The 14763-nt window shown below is 39.2% G+C and overlaps 1 protein-coding gene across 1 annotated transcript in view; it reads left to right on the forward strand.

Moving 5' to 3' along the window:
* The first annotated feature begins 124 nt into the window (after positions 1-124).
* The window catches only part of LOC140511751 (UDP-glucuronosyltransferase 2A2-like), a 52940-nt gene continuing 38301 nt past the window's right edge, over positions 125-14763 (forward strand). The window contains exon 1 of the mRNA XM_072620943.1: positions 125-352. The gene's annotated coding sequence lies outside the window, so the exon portion shown is untranslated. The remainder of the gene's footprint in view (positions 353-14763) is intronic.

Here is a 14763-nt window from a genome sequence, read left to right on the forward strand (position 1 = left end):
AGCTTTTGAAATCACTTTGTGAAAGTGCAGTCTTCAACCAGAAACTCATGCAGAAGCTCCAAGAAACTGGTTATAACTTAATGATCTCAGATGCTCTGTGTCCTTGTGGGAGTCTGACAGCTGAGAAGCTTGAACTTCCTTTTGGGCACAGTCCCTGGTTCAGCTGGGGAACAATTGGGAGAAATATTGTGCAAGGCTTCCACTTCCACTTTCCTATGTACCTGTTCCCCTAGGAAGAGTGACACACAAGATGACTTTTATGGAGAGGGTGAAGAATACGATGCTTTCCTTTCTCTTTGATTTTGGGTTCCAGTCATTAAAGTATGGGAGAAGCTTTTTACTGAAGCATTAGGTAAGACTGTTTTCAGAGGAGTTCTGCACAAAGCAACACAATTTTTAGCTCTGTCTTTCAAGGGGATTACTGTTCACTAATCCATGCTATGACTTTCTCATTTGAGAATATACAGAGAGGTGGAAAAGTTTCAAGGGAAGGCTTTCTTAGTGCAGGGAAGCAAACTCCTGACATAGATTAACTTTATCTAGCAGAACTGGGCTATTTATTTACCAGTCAAGAACCAGTGATTTTCATTAGAAAAATCCTTGATGGAAATCACTTCTCAGTACCAGAGTCCTTGTGTTTCAACTGTCCTAATATACAGCTTTATGATCCCTAAATAGACCATTTTTCATTCCACGAGCTAATTCTCAGGTTTGGATCACTCATTCTTTTATTGGTGCCTCTGTGTCACCACTTAACCCACCTCCCCATCACCCACCTCCAAATGCTAAAACTTTAAATTGAGAATCCTTGACATTGAACCTAATTTTAAATTGAGAATCCTTGACATTGAACCTAACCTATGAAGAGTGCGGAGCTTTTGTTCTTTTCCTCCTACTCAGCTCTCTGAAATCGCTTTTCATGTCTTCTTTAAATTTTTGTTTTCTTTTTATGACAAATAACATGAGCCTGGAATTGAAAATAAGAAAGACAGGAAGAGGTTAAAGGTGTCACCAGGTCTTCCATGCAGTTTGCAAAAGGACTACATGTTAATGCATCTCATTTAATTGTTACTTTCATGGTGAATCTTTTTGTCCAGATTTAGCCAATGACATTAGAGGACCCCGTCTTCCTCCTCTATGTAATCTAGCTGAGATAAAGTCAGCTTTTTAGGGTTATTAGAGTTCAAAACCAGAATCAGGATTGAGAGCTGCCAAAGTAAATAGGTATCTAGAAAGTCCAAAGTATAAAAGTCCATCTAGGGATAATTTTATAACAGAGTTGATATTATACATGTATTGGTCTGTCTTAATTCCAGAAAATTACACTGTTCTCTAATAGTTAACACATATCATTCTTGAAGTTTTTAAAGAACTTTGTATTCTCCCATTCTATTTTCCTAATGCCCTGGGAGATTGGTGCTATTATATATTGATTCTCCAGTTGACAGTGTCTTCCTGGTAGCACACAATAATTGCCTGAGGTGGGATTTAAATGCAATTATTCCTGACTCCAAATCTAGTCCTATATCTCCTCTGGTATGTGACAAATACATATATATTTTTGGCAAAATGAGTTAGATGTACTTTCCATGGAACAGTTGTGTATTATGATGAATTGCATGTTAAACATAGGGTCAAGGAAATCCTGGCTGTGTTACTCATATGTGACCTTGGACACTTAACCACTTTGGTCCTGCATCTATAAACTAGTTTGTCAGTTAGCTGTCAAATTCATGATCCCAAGTCTTATAAAATTCCTTTAAAGGAATAAAATGTAATTGGGAAATGTTTACCAAAACATTAAAATCATACAGCCCAAACTTCTCTTTCTATAGATGAAGAAACTAAGGTCCACAGAGGTTATAATCTTTCTTAAAGTCCAAGGGAAGTTAGAGGGCACAGTGAATAGAATGCCTGAATTGGAGTCAGGAAGACTTGATCCTGGGCAAGTCACGTAATCCTATTTATGCTTCCAGTGGTCTTTACTAAGAGAACCCAAAAGAGGTCTTGAAGAGTTAGAAATGCCTGAAAAGCAACTAAAGAAAAAGAGTATAGGAGTGTTACCACAGCATTTTGGGATTTTGACCCAGGTTCTCTGACTATAAATCCAGTGGTCTATTTGCAACACCACTCTGACTGCTACTGGAACAATAATTTCTTGTTTCTGGGATGGAATTTGGCTTCCAGATTATTTGCAGAACTAGAAGACAAAATTATATGCTAGGGAGCAAATGCCTATTCCAGTTCCTTTCCCACTGGAACCAGCAGGTGGCATTGTGGAGAGAAAAGCTCCTTCCAGTGGGAGGTGCTTGAGTGCCTGGTGAAGCTAATGCAGGGGTTGAGAACCTGTGGCCTCTATCCTTTTATTAAGGTAATTTGTTTTGTGGAATTTGGATTCAAAGGGCTGCACTTGAGGAACTAGAGGACCACGTATGGCCTTGAGGCCACAGGTTCAGCCCCCTGTGCTAGTCAATAGGGTTTGATGGTTGCAGGATCCTAAAACATAGATTCCAGGGTTAGAAGTGTCCAGTCCAAGCCAAACAATCAATGAAGCACTGAAGCAGAGGACTTAGCTCTTCAGTCTTAACATGAGGAAAGCACCATAACATGTAGAGAGTAGGGACAGTAGAGAGATCAGTGTTACTTGAACACTGGAGAAAGAAGTCAGATTTCAATGAGTTGAGGATAAAGTGATAGGTGAGAAAGCAGAGACAGCTTATGTGGGCTAACTGTTCTAAGTGTTTATTAATTTAAAAAAAGTCAAAAAAAGGGAGGCAATAGATGAGATGGGTAACTGTCGAAAGATTGAGTAAAATGGAAGATATGGAAAATGAAAGAGAAAGGTATTTGATGAAACAATATTCTAGGGGTCAGAGAGTGTAGTCTCAGGGGCATAGAGGGAGATTTAATCTGGGTCAGTGGAAGCAATGGGCAATAATGTGGAAGAAAAGAGTTGAGAAAATTGAAAACAAGTGCCTTCAATTTAAATAAATAAAATAAGATGAGCAAGCTGAGGATATAGATTTGGAGACTTGGGACAGGGGTAAGGTTTGGAATGAATATAGGGAAGGAAAAAAGACACACATAAGATATTAATAAAATGATTTCCCAATGGCAACATAGGGTATTTGTGCAAATGCTCTAGGAATTTTGAAGAGGGACAGATCAATCTGGAGAGTGAACATAAACATTTCATGAGATACCTAGTACATCAGACACTTAGTACCTGAGTGATCTGCGCATGTAATCTCTGTCCAAGAGAAACCTACTTGAAATGGAAAGAACTGAACAAGTATGATGATTTCAAGGCAACTTTCAAAGGATTCCTCAGAAGAATGGCATAGGAATCTGGGCTTGGTGCAACACTGTTTAATCTGTGCAGCAGTGATTCATGCATTCTTATTTAATCTGTTGAAGTCTTATGTCCTTTCAGCCTTCCCTTTGCCTTGCCTTCCTAAATAAGAACCTTCAGTGCCAGGTCTCTCAAGGTCTTCCCCATGCTTCAGGCCTTCCTGTGTTGATCTGACAGTCAGGTACAATTTCAATGATTCTGGCTGCTGCCTTTTCATTTATTTTCATTGCATTCCTTTGTGTCCTGGGCAATTTTTCTGAAGTAAATCATTAGTAAGTGTAAATGGTTGGTTCCATCTTTGGTGTAAAAATTGCCTGCTCCAACTATATCCCAGCCTGCATCTGAACCTGTCTCTGAAAGGAATGTGGCCCAAGCTTGTGTGTTCTGGGCCTTCATGATCCTTGAACCTGATCATCTCTTGCCTGCTTTACATAAACCCTCCCACTGCAAACTCAACATCTTTTCCTATTCAAAATCTGTACTCTCTTCATAGGCTCCAGGACTGGAAGACAACTTTATAGAACAGCTAACCCAATCCATTTATTTGTAAAATGAGGAAACTCAGCTCCAGAGAAGTATGGAGCCTTTCCTAAGGTCACAGGAATAGTTCATAGAAGAGCCAGGATTTTGACCCAGGTTCTCTGACTATATATCCAGTGTTCTTTGCAGAACCTCTCTCTGGCTGGTGTTGGGACTAACACCAACCTGAACATGGTCCCTCTGAAGCCCTTTCATTTCTATCCAGAATCATCTCACCTTGCGCTAAATGCTACAGCATTTCTATACATATAGCACACAGTCACAGGAAAATGCTGCGTTATAGTAAGTTCCTTATCTATCCTGGAACGTTTGTCAGAGAAATGTTGCAAATATTTTTCTCCAGTTATATTTCACATCTTATCTTAGCTATATTGGATTTGATTGTGGGAAAACTTTTGAATTTTATGTAATTAAAATTGTTGGGGCAGGTGGATGGCTCAATGGATAGAGTACATGCCCTGGATTCAGGAGGACCTGAGTTCAAATCTGTTCTAATATTTGGCACATACTCTAACTGTATGACCCTGGACAAGTTACTTACCCCCAATTGCTTTGCAAAATTAAAATAACTTTTAAAATTGTTAATTCATTCTCCTGTGATCTTTTCTTTCCCTTGGCTATATCTTCCAAAGAATCTTAAGTTACTTTTAATCTATGGCAAGAGAAACCTGGTTACAAAAACTTGTAAAGTGGCATTTTTTTTCAACTTGGTTAACTGCTTTTGGGGGGATTTCTTAAAAATCCAACAAACACAATGACAATGCACATTCTTTATGCCTGTCAGAAAATTTAAGTAGAGGGTGATCTTTCATTTATTTTTTGACATCCCTTTGGTGCTAGGAAACAAGTCAAAGTATTGTAGACAAAAATATACAGACATGCAGAGGTCTGAAAAATGAGGTTCTGGTCTGCTATTGCTAAATTGTTTTTTACCTGTTTCTCTTTCGATTGTTGCTATGTTAATTTATTCGGGAAAAAATTAATAATTTCATAGAATTAAAATCATCTATTTTATTTTGTGGGTACCATCAATACATTGACAAATTAGAGAGTGATCAGGGGAAGGAAACCAGGATGGTGAAGATCCTTGGGTCCTTGACACAAAAGAATCAATTGAAGTCACTGGGCATATTTGTCCTAGAGCAAAGGTGCATGTTTCAGGGAGGCCCTGATACATTTGTACGAGTGTTGGAGGAGCTAACATGGATGAGGGATTAGATCATTTCTGCTGGACCCCAGAAAGGAGAACTGAGAGAACCAATGGGTAGAAATTACAAGGAGGAAAATTTAGGCTTGGTGTGGTGAAATGCTTCCTAACAATGAGAGCTGCTCCAAACTTAACAACCAGCCTTAGGAGGTGGTGGATTCCCTGACCTTGGATGTCTTAAAGGAGAGGTTGTGTGATAACACCCTGGCTGTTATACTAAAGGTTCCTTTGGTGTCTAAATTGGACTGGATTGTGATTGAGCTTCTCTCTCAGAGATCCCAAGGTTCCTTGCTCTCTTCCAATTCCCTCAACTTGCAGAGAAGTACCTGGTCATTGTCACCCAGGGAGTAAGCAGTTGAGTCAGCATTTGAGTCAAAGTGTTCTAACCCCAGCCATGTTCTTTCCCCTCTATCCCGCAGCCTCTGTTTTTGGCCTGTTGGGTGCTAGCTGCAAGCACTCTTAGTAGCTAGGAAGAAATAGTCAAACTCTCTAGGGCTGATTGCAAATTTTACAGTGTGCCAGAAGTCATGGCAAATGTCATAACCGCAGGAGAATCATTAATGTCTCCATAGCCTTGTAGACAAATACATCTCCATGTTAGTCTTCCCGCTGTTTACGCTGGCTCCTCATCATTTCATACATTCATTGATTTTTTGTATTCCACCCACTGCCTCAGAAAAAGCAACGATTTACATGTAGAAGGGACCTTAGAGGAAATGGAATCTACCTCCCTGATTTCTACAGAACAGGAACCAGAAGCCCAAAGAGATTAACCTACTTTCTCCAAGCCAGACAGCCAGTAAGAACTGGAGGTGAGATTCCATGCAGGGTGTTCCTGACTCCAAGCCACCCCATCTACTGCACCATGCAGCCTCTTGCCACTCTCCATAGAATGTACTTTTCGAGACTTGAATTTGTTATTCATTTGATTTGAATCTTCATTTTTCCAAGTAAATTTATGATAAACTAGGAGTAGCTGGATAGCACAGTGGAAAGAGTTCCAGGTCTCTAGTCAGGATGACTCATCTTCCTGGGTTCAAATTTGGTCTCAGAAACTTATTTACAATGTGACTGTGGGCAAGTTCCTTAACTCTATGTGCCCACATTTTCTTATCTGTAAAATGAACTGGAAAAGGCATAGAAAAAACAACCCAATCAATGTAGTGCTAAGAAGAGCTAAGTCATTCACCATTCTTCATCCAATAATAACTTTCAGAAGTACAACATTCTCCTGGTTCTGTTCACATCACTATATATCAACGCATGGAAGTCTATCCAGGTTTTTGTGACATCATTCTGCGTGTCATTGCTTTTTACCCAATTAATAGTATTTTTTTCCCACATCCCATTGCAAGATAGTTTCCAACATTCACTTGGATAAGATTATGCATTCTAAATATTTTTCTCCCTCCCCATGGCAAGAGTGGGGAGTATTCTGTCATTCAGGGATGGCAAGGAGAAGAGGACTGAATCAGGGATAGAAGTAAAGAGAAATCCCAGAATACACCTGAACCAACACTGTGAACCAGAAGAGGTGCCAGCTGGTGGCTCTATTGGTCCCACATTGCCCAGTTTCAGGTCAGTGTTCCAGGGCAGAGAGGAGAGGTCAAGGTCATAAGTAAGGGAGACCTTAGCTGTGTTCAGAGAAAAAGCAAGTTCCAAAAGTTTAGCTGTGTGGGTCTGAGCCCAAGAGCAGAAAAGGATATCCAATCTAACCTTTAGCCCATCACATAAACTTACAGTTGGAACAACCAGGATAGGAAATTAATACAGAAGGAGAATTAAGCCCTTTAGTCATTGAACCTATACAACCTCCCATCGGAATAACATAACTCAGTCCAGCAGCATTTTCTACTGAAACACAACTACACATAATTCAACAGGTTCAAATGTGGGTCAGAAACTTTCAAAGTTCATGACAGAAGGGCAGTGAACAAACTTCTCTCAAGATCCCACCATATGGAAGCACTGAAAATGTGCAGGACCTTAGGCTTAGGTCTGAAAGCAACAGAAGGACATAAAAAGATAGTAACTCAGCTCAGACGTTCCCCAACACTGTCCCCAGAAAGGAGCAGGGCCTATCATTAATATAAAATCCAAAGTCAAGAAGTGGGATGGAAGAATGAGTAAACAAAAATAGAACCCAACCCTAAAGAGCTCCTCTGATGACAGGGAAGATCACATGGAACACTGAAAACACAGACAACAATAACTTGAAAACATTTACAAGAAGAGCCTCAAAGAAAAATGTAAATTAGACACAAACTTGATGAGAATTCTCAGATGAGTAAAAGAAAAACATGAAAAAAAGAGAAAAACATTTAAAACAAGTATTGATGAGGGAGAAAAAATAGTGGGAACATGCTGTTGAAGAAAGTTGTGAAAAGAGGATGACTAGATTGCTAAAGGAGGCTGAAACTACTACTGAAAAAAATAATTCCATAAAATTAGAATTGGCCAAGTGGAAGTAAATGACTCCATGAAATATCAAGATATAATAAAATGTAGAAAAAAAAAAAACCAAACTGAAAACATAGAAGAAAAAGTTAAATATCTGATAAAAAAAACCAACTGACCTGGAAAAAATAGATCCAGGAGAGATAGTTTAAGAATCAGTAGATCATCAGGAATATACATGAAGAAATAGTTCAAATATCTTAGAACTACAGAGTAAAGTAGAAATTAAAAAAAGTCATTGGTCATCTCTGAAAAGAAACCTAAAATGAAAACTCCTAGGAATATTACAACCAAAATTGAGAACTCCTAAGTGAAGGAAAAAAAAAATACTGCAATTAGCCAGAAAGGATCTAGTATACCAAGGCAGAGTTGCCCAGGATCACATAGCTACTAAGTGTCTGAAGTCACATACGAAGTCAAGGTCAGTCTTCCTAACTCCAGGCCTGGCATTCTCCCCACTGTGCCACTTAGCTGACACCAAGCCCATGTGCTTCATGATAATCACTTGGAAGAAAATCATTCCTAGTTTGAGATCCAAAGCAATGATGGTGGAGGAATAACTTATAATAGCACTCTTCCCAGTGGGATTAGGAATTGGCCTCCTTAGGAACCCAATAATGTACAACTTACTGAGACAATCTGTAACTCTTTTTCATCAGCTACCCCTCAAAGGACAATGATGGTAAGAGGCCCCATTTTGAAATTTGAGGTCAAGGAAGCTTGAGATACAACTGAGATAGAATGAAAGGAGAACATTTTGCTATAAAAGCTATATTCCATAAAGATATAAAATACTATTCCTATTTTAATTCAGAGTGATTAAAAACAACTGTTCTTTGGACCCTGGAGAACTCCCATTATTAAAGTATCAATAATGCAAAAAACCATGAATGTTGTGCAAAACATGAACTTCGATAATACCAGAGAATTGCTTTTATCTGATAAGATAATTTCCCTGACTTTCTGATATGAAATTTATACATGAGTTAAATTTTAACTCTTTAATCTTTATTGATAATATAAGGAAGAACTTATGAGGAAATGAACCTAGTAAGGGATGAGGCAGGAACAACCATGAACTTGGAGAAATGGATTTCAGCTCTTTTGCTTCTGCAGCTCTGGTGCTTTAGTTGTGAGTCCTGTGGGAAGGTCTTGGTATGGCCCATGGAGTATAGTCACTGGATGAATTTAAAGAACATCCTGGATGGGCTGGTACATAGGGGCCATGAGGTGGCTGTGCTGACACCCTCAGCTACTGTTTTTTTTGATCCTGGTAATTCATCAGGTTTCCATGTTGAGGTTTTTCCTGTGGAGATAAGTCAAAAGGATTTGGTTTCAGTTTTTGAAAACTCAGTCTTGCTTTGGAGTTATGAACTTCGAATGCTTTCGGCATTAGAGTATGGTACAGCCTTACAAAAACAGTTTTTTGAGTATTCACGACTTGCAAAACTGAAATGTGAGAGTGCTGTTTTCAGCAAAGACCTTAGGAAGACATTGAAGAAAGCCAAATGTGAAGTTATTCTTGCAGATGCCTTCTCTCCTTGTGCTGAGCTCATAGCAGAGATAGTTGGAATACCCTTTGTCTATAGTCTCAGCCTCACAATGAGCAATACATATGACAAATACTGTGGAGGACTCTCATTGCCTCCTTCCTATGTGCCTGTGCCCCTGACAACACTGACTGACAAGATGATGTTTATGGAGCGGGTGAAAAATATACTTTTCTTCATTTATTTGACTTTTGGTTTCAGATTGTTGATATGAAGGACTGGGATCTGTTTTACAGTGATTTGTTGGTCAAGTCATTATTCAATATAAGAAATAGAGTTCCCTTTATGGTTTACAGGTCAAAACTCTTCAGTGATTCTCTGATATCTTTATACATCTTATTGTAAATAGACAGAAAATTAATTTCATGAAAAAAATCAGATGCTTATTTTTAAAATTACAGCCAGATATGGAAAATTTTGTGACAAAATGACCGTCTTGTCCATAAAACATGAAAACTGCCATCTAATGGTTGCTAAATAGAATAAAGTTTGAATCTTCAGTCAAAACAGAAAAGCAGGGAAATTAGCATAATGAATCAATGAATGAGGGTAAAAGCATTCATGAAGCACCTTGTACATGTCTATTACACTGTGCTAGTTCTGGAGTCTAAATAGAAAAGCACACAGCCCCTTGTCCTCCAGGTGCATTTCAGTGGGGGAGATAGTGTCCAGAGTAAGTTTCAGTTGTAAGTCCCACAGAGAGGACTCCTGCTTCTAGTGAGATGAAAGTTTAGTGGCAAAGCAGATGATAATGCATCCTCTTTGATGTTACTACCACTGATATAAAACAAATCCATTTCTGATATTGAACCCTCTGGAAGCACTTTACCATTTACTCTCTGAGGTCCTCAGTAGCTGTGGCCTTTGAGGAGGCAGGGATTAGAGCTCCTGCAGAGGCAGACACCAGTTTTGTTGTTGTTGTTGAGCCATCCAGTCACGTCCAATTCTTTGTGATCCCATTTGGGATTTTCTTGGCCAAGATACGGGTGATTTGCCAATTCCTTCTTCAGCTCATTTTACAGATGAGGAAACTGAGGAGAATAGCATTAATTACTTGCCCAAGGTCACACAGCTAGTAAGTGTCTGGGACCAGATTTGAACCCAGTAATATGAGACTTTGTGACTTCAGGCTTGGCACTCTATCCACTGAGACACCTACCTGCCGCCCATCACCAGCTTGCATCTCCACAGAAATTGTTTTCCTGGACAGTGGTTGTTGGACCTGGTGTGGCATGCATTCCTGTTCTTATGTCTTGGGCTTCTCTGTGTGTTGATGGCAATTAAGCTTCCATTGATGCTGATAATGGCAAGCATGGTGGGTCTCTTCTTCACAGGGGTTGTTCCCCTCAGGGAAAGCTGAGAGTCAGGGCTGGAGGGCAGAGTGGAGGTACTACCAGTGCTCTCAAAGGCAGGGGATGCTGCTAATCCTGGGACTCTTGGTCTCTCAGTCCTAGGCTGTCTCCATCATGGGCTGAGGAGAGGTAGTGGTCACGGTGGAGGTGATAAGTTTACCTACATGCCCATGCCCTGCTCCTCTCTCAAAGTTCTTTGCTGCTTCAGCTAAACCGGTTTGCCAGCCCTGTCAAGGGCATTTGGTTTTCCAAAGGAAAAGTTCTCCTTATTCTAGGTGCTATTTCCAGAAACTGTTTAATCTAGTTAATAGGTTTGATTTTGCTTTTTGTTTTTAATTTGGTTTTTTTAATAGACATGAAAGTATAGCATATTTGTATATCTGGGGCAAAACATTTAATCAATATAATTACAATACCCTTGTGTTTGTCCTTCTCGCCATTGTGGACAACCCCCTTTGCCTTGATCTGAGGGTGTTCAGTCCACAGGTATTTGTACTAGACCATTAGAAATGCCTAGCTGGATCTGTGGCATCCAGCAGTTCCAGGCCTTAACTGCTATGGTCAAGGTTGATTGGAGGCTAGAAACAAGGGAAATTGGAGGAGAATTACTTAACTTTTGTTCTAGAAGCTACCTGAGAGATTTTGTTATCACCCTACCCATTTGAAAAAATGAGTTGGAGTTACTTTGAGAATCTGCAAGAAGTAAAGTAAAAGTGGTTTTAATCACATTCCACTTGTACATTTAGCAGCAGCAGCTCCTGAGACTTTCAGCCCGCAGATTAAACATTGGTAAGTCACCTACTTGAACTTCTAGGAGCCAGCATGGTGGAGTGGTCAGTAAATGCTCTCTCCTACCCCCTTGATGACGGTGAAAGAACCATAAAATATTTGCTCAGAAAAATTCTGGATCAGCAGGAACAGCAGAAGGGGTCCATAGTCTCATAACACTTGAGGCTAGGGAAAATAGCTAAGGGGGATTCCTCCTACTGTGCCAGAGGCAAACCAGAAGGACAGAGAACCCAGGGCAGTGAAAACTCCCACTAGGACCCAGGCAAGACTCAGCACCAGGAGAGGAGCCCCAGGAGGGATGGGAACATGCATTAGCATCTAGGCATGCCTCAGCACTCCAGGGGAAACAGGAAGTCAATAGGGAAGCTGGCATCACCATCCCCTGAGTTTGCCTTTGCCTCATTTCAGCTGAGAAGATCTCCTGTGACCAGACCACTCCTCCCCCAGACTTAACAAGCTAATCCCAGCGTTGGTTGGGGAAACACAAAACAAAAACCTGGTTTTAGCTTTTTCACACATCAGCTCAACACAAAGTTCTGTAGCCTCTGACTAAAAGAACCAGAAGCCACAACAATCAATCAACATCATGAACAAGAAAAAGCAGAAGGGTGAAAAAACCATAAAATCTTTCTATGGGAATAAGGACCAAAACACAAACACCAAAGAGGTCAGGGCTGAGACTGTACTTCGATCTGAAACTTCAGAAGAGACTATGAACTGCTCGTAAGCACAAGCAGCTCTCCTGGGACAGCTAAAGAAGGAAATAGGAGATAAACTGGCTAATGATTTTAAAATTATGAGAAAAGAATTCACTGATGAGAACATCTCTTTGAAAAGGAAAGTTGAACAAATGGAAAAGGAAGTTCAAAAATTAACTGAAGAAAATAACTCCCTAAAAGGAACAGTTGGTCAAATGGAAAAGGAAACTTAAAACCTAATTGGGAAAATCAGTCAAATGGAAAAGGAAGTACAAAAATTAACTGGAGAAAATAACTCCTTAAAAGAAAAAATTGGACAGATGGAAAAGGAGATGCAAAAGTGAACTGAAGAAAACAATTTGATAAAGATTAGAATTGGGCAAGTAGAAACTAATGACTCAGTGAGACAGCAAGAATCAGTCAAACAAAATCTAAAGAATGAAAAGATAGAAGAAAATATAAAATATCTAATTGGAAAAACAACTGACCTGGAAAATAGATCCAAGAGAAAAAAATTTAAGAATTATTGGCCTGTCAGAAACCCATGATGGATAAAAGAGTCTGGACAATATCTTCCAGGAAATCATCAAGGAAAACTTCCCAGAAGTGCTAGATTCAGAGGGCAAAATAGTCATCAAAAGAATTCACCATTCCCCTCCCAAAAGGGATCCCAAACTCAAAACGCCAAGAAATATCATTGCCAAATTCCAGAACTATCAAGTGAAGGAGAAAATACTACAGGCAGCCAGAAAGAAACAATTCAAATATCAAGGAGTTACAGTCAGGATCACACAGGACCTTGCAGCTTCTATATTAAAAGACTGAAGAAATTGGAATCCAATATTCTGTAAGGCAAAAGAGTTGGGACTACAACCAAGGATCAACTACCCAGCAAAGTTCTGCATAACATTTCAGGCAAGGAGAAAGTCATTCAATGAAGTAAGGGATTTCCAGAGCTTCCTGACCAGAACGCCAGAACTCAGTAGACAATTTGATTTTCAAATGCAGGTCTCAAGAGAATCATAAAAAGCTACATGGTGGGGAGGGGAGGGGAATTGTTACTCAATTAGGGGAAACTGTTTACCTCCCTATAAGGGAAGATGATGCCTGTTAATCTTGAGAATTGTGCAGCTATTATGAAATATAAAAGGCATATACATAGAGGGAACAGGTATAAAGTAAATAATGTCATGTTAGAAATATGATTTAAGTATGAGAAGGGATTGTAACAGGAGGTGTGAAAAGGAAGAAGCAGAAAATGGCAAATTACATCACAGGAAAAAGTACAAAATTATAGTAGAGGGAAAGAGGGAGGGAGATGAGCATTGTTTGAGAGGTACTCTCATCTGATTTGTTTAAGGGAGGGAACAGTAAACTTAAATGGATAATCCTAACTAGCTCTATAGGCAGTAGGAGGGGAAGGGGAAAGAAAGGGGAGGAAGGCTAAAAGGGAGGGAAGAAGCAGTAAGAGTAAAGGGGAGTAAAAGGGAGGGAGGTTAAAAGAAGGAAGGGAAGGCTGCAGGAGGAGGTGGTGAAAAGTGAATACTATTGAGGAGGGGAAGGGAGACAGGAAAGCTAAAAGCACAAATGGTGGGAAAGAAGATGGAGGGAAATACACAAATTGTAATCATTACTGTGAATGTGAATGAAATGAATTCTCCCATAAAATGGAGACGTATAGCAGAATGGATTAAAAGCCATAATCCAACAATATGCTGCTTACAAGAAATACATATGAAACGGGGGAATACACATAGGATAAAGGTCAAAGGGTGGAGCAGAATATATTGTGCTTCAGCTGATGTAAGAAAAGCAGGAGTAGCAATCCTAATCTCAGACAAAGCAAAAGCAGAAATAGATCTAATCAAAAGAGTTAAGGATGGAAACTATATCCTGCTAAAAGGCACCCTAGACAATGAAGCAATGTCATTACTAAACATGTATGCTCCAAGTGCTATAGCATCCAAATTCTTAGAGGAGAGGTTGGGGGAGTTGAAGGAAGAAATTGATAGCAAAACTATACTAGTGGGGGACCTTGGCCGTCCCCTCTCTGAACCCGGTAAATCTAACCTCAAAATAAACAAGAAAGAGGTTAAGGAGGTAAATAAAACTCTGGATAAGGTAGATATGATAGATCTTTGGAGAAAATTGAATGGGAATAGAAAGGGATATACCTTTTTCTCAGTGGTACATGGAATATTTAAAAAAATTGACCGTGTACTAGGACAGAAAAATCTGAAAATCCAGTGTAGAAAGGCAGAGATAATCAATGCATCCTTCTCAGATTATAATGCAAAAAAAATTATATGTAATAAAAGGCCATGGAAAGATAAACCAAAAAATCAATTGGAAACTAAATAATCTAATCCTAAAGAAGGAGTGGGTTAAAGAAGACATCATAGAAACAATCAACAACTTCATTCAAGAGAATGACAATAATGAGACAACGTATAAAATTTTATGGGATACTGCAAAAGCAGTTCTTAGGGAAAGTTTTATATCTTTGAATACCTACATAAATAAAATAGAGAAAGAGGAGATCGATGAATTGGGCATGCAGCTGAAAAAACTAGACAAAGAACAAATTGAAAATCCCCAAGTAAATGCAAATTAGAAATACTAAAAGCCAAAGGAGATTGATACAATTGAAATTAAGAAAACTATTGAATTAATAAATAAAATAAAGTTGGTTTTATGAAAAAACTAATAAAATTGATAAACCTTTGGTCAATTTGATTAACAAAAAGAAAGAAGAAAATCAAATTACTAATATTAAAAAGGAAAGGGGTGAACTCACCTCCAATGAGGAGGAAACTAA

Source organism: Notamacropus eugenii, chromosome 6 (assembly GCF_028372415.1).
Source record: "Notamacropus eugenii isolate mMacEug1 chromosome 6, mMacEug1.pri_v2, whole genome shotgun sequence".
NCBI classification, from domain to species: Eukaryota; Metazoa; Chordata; class Mammalia; order Diprotodontia; family Macropodidae; genus Notamacropus; species Notamacropus eugenii.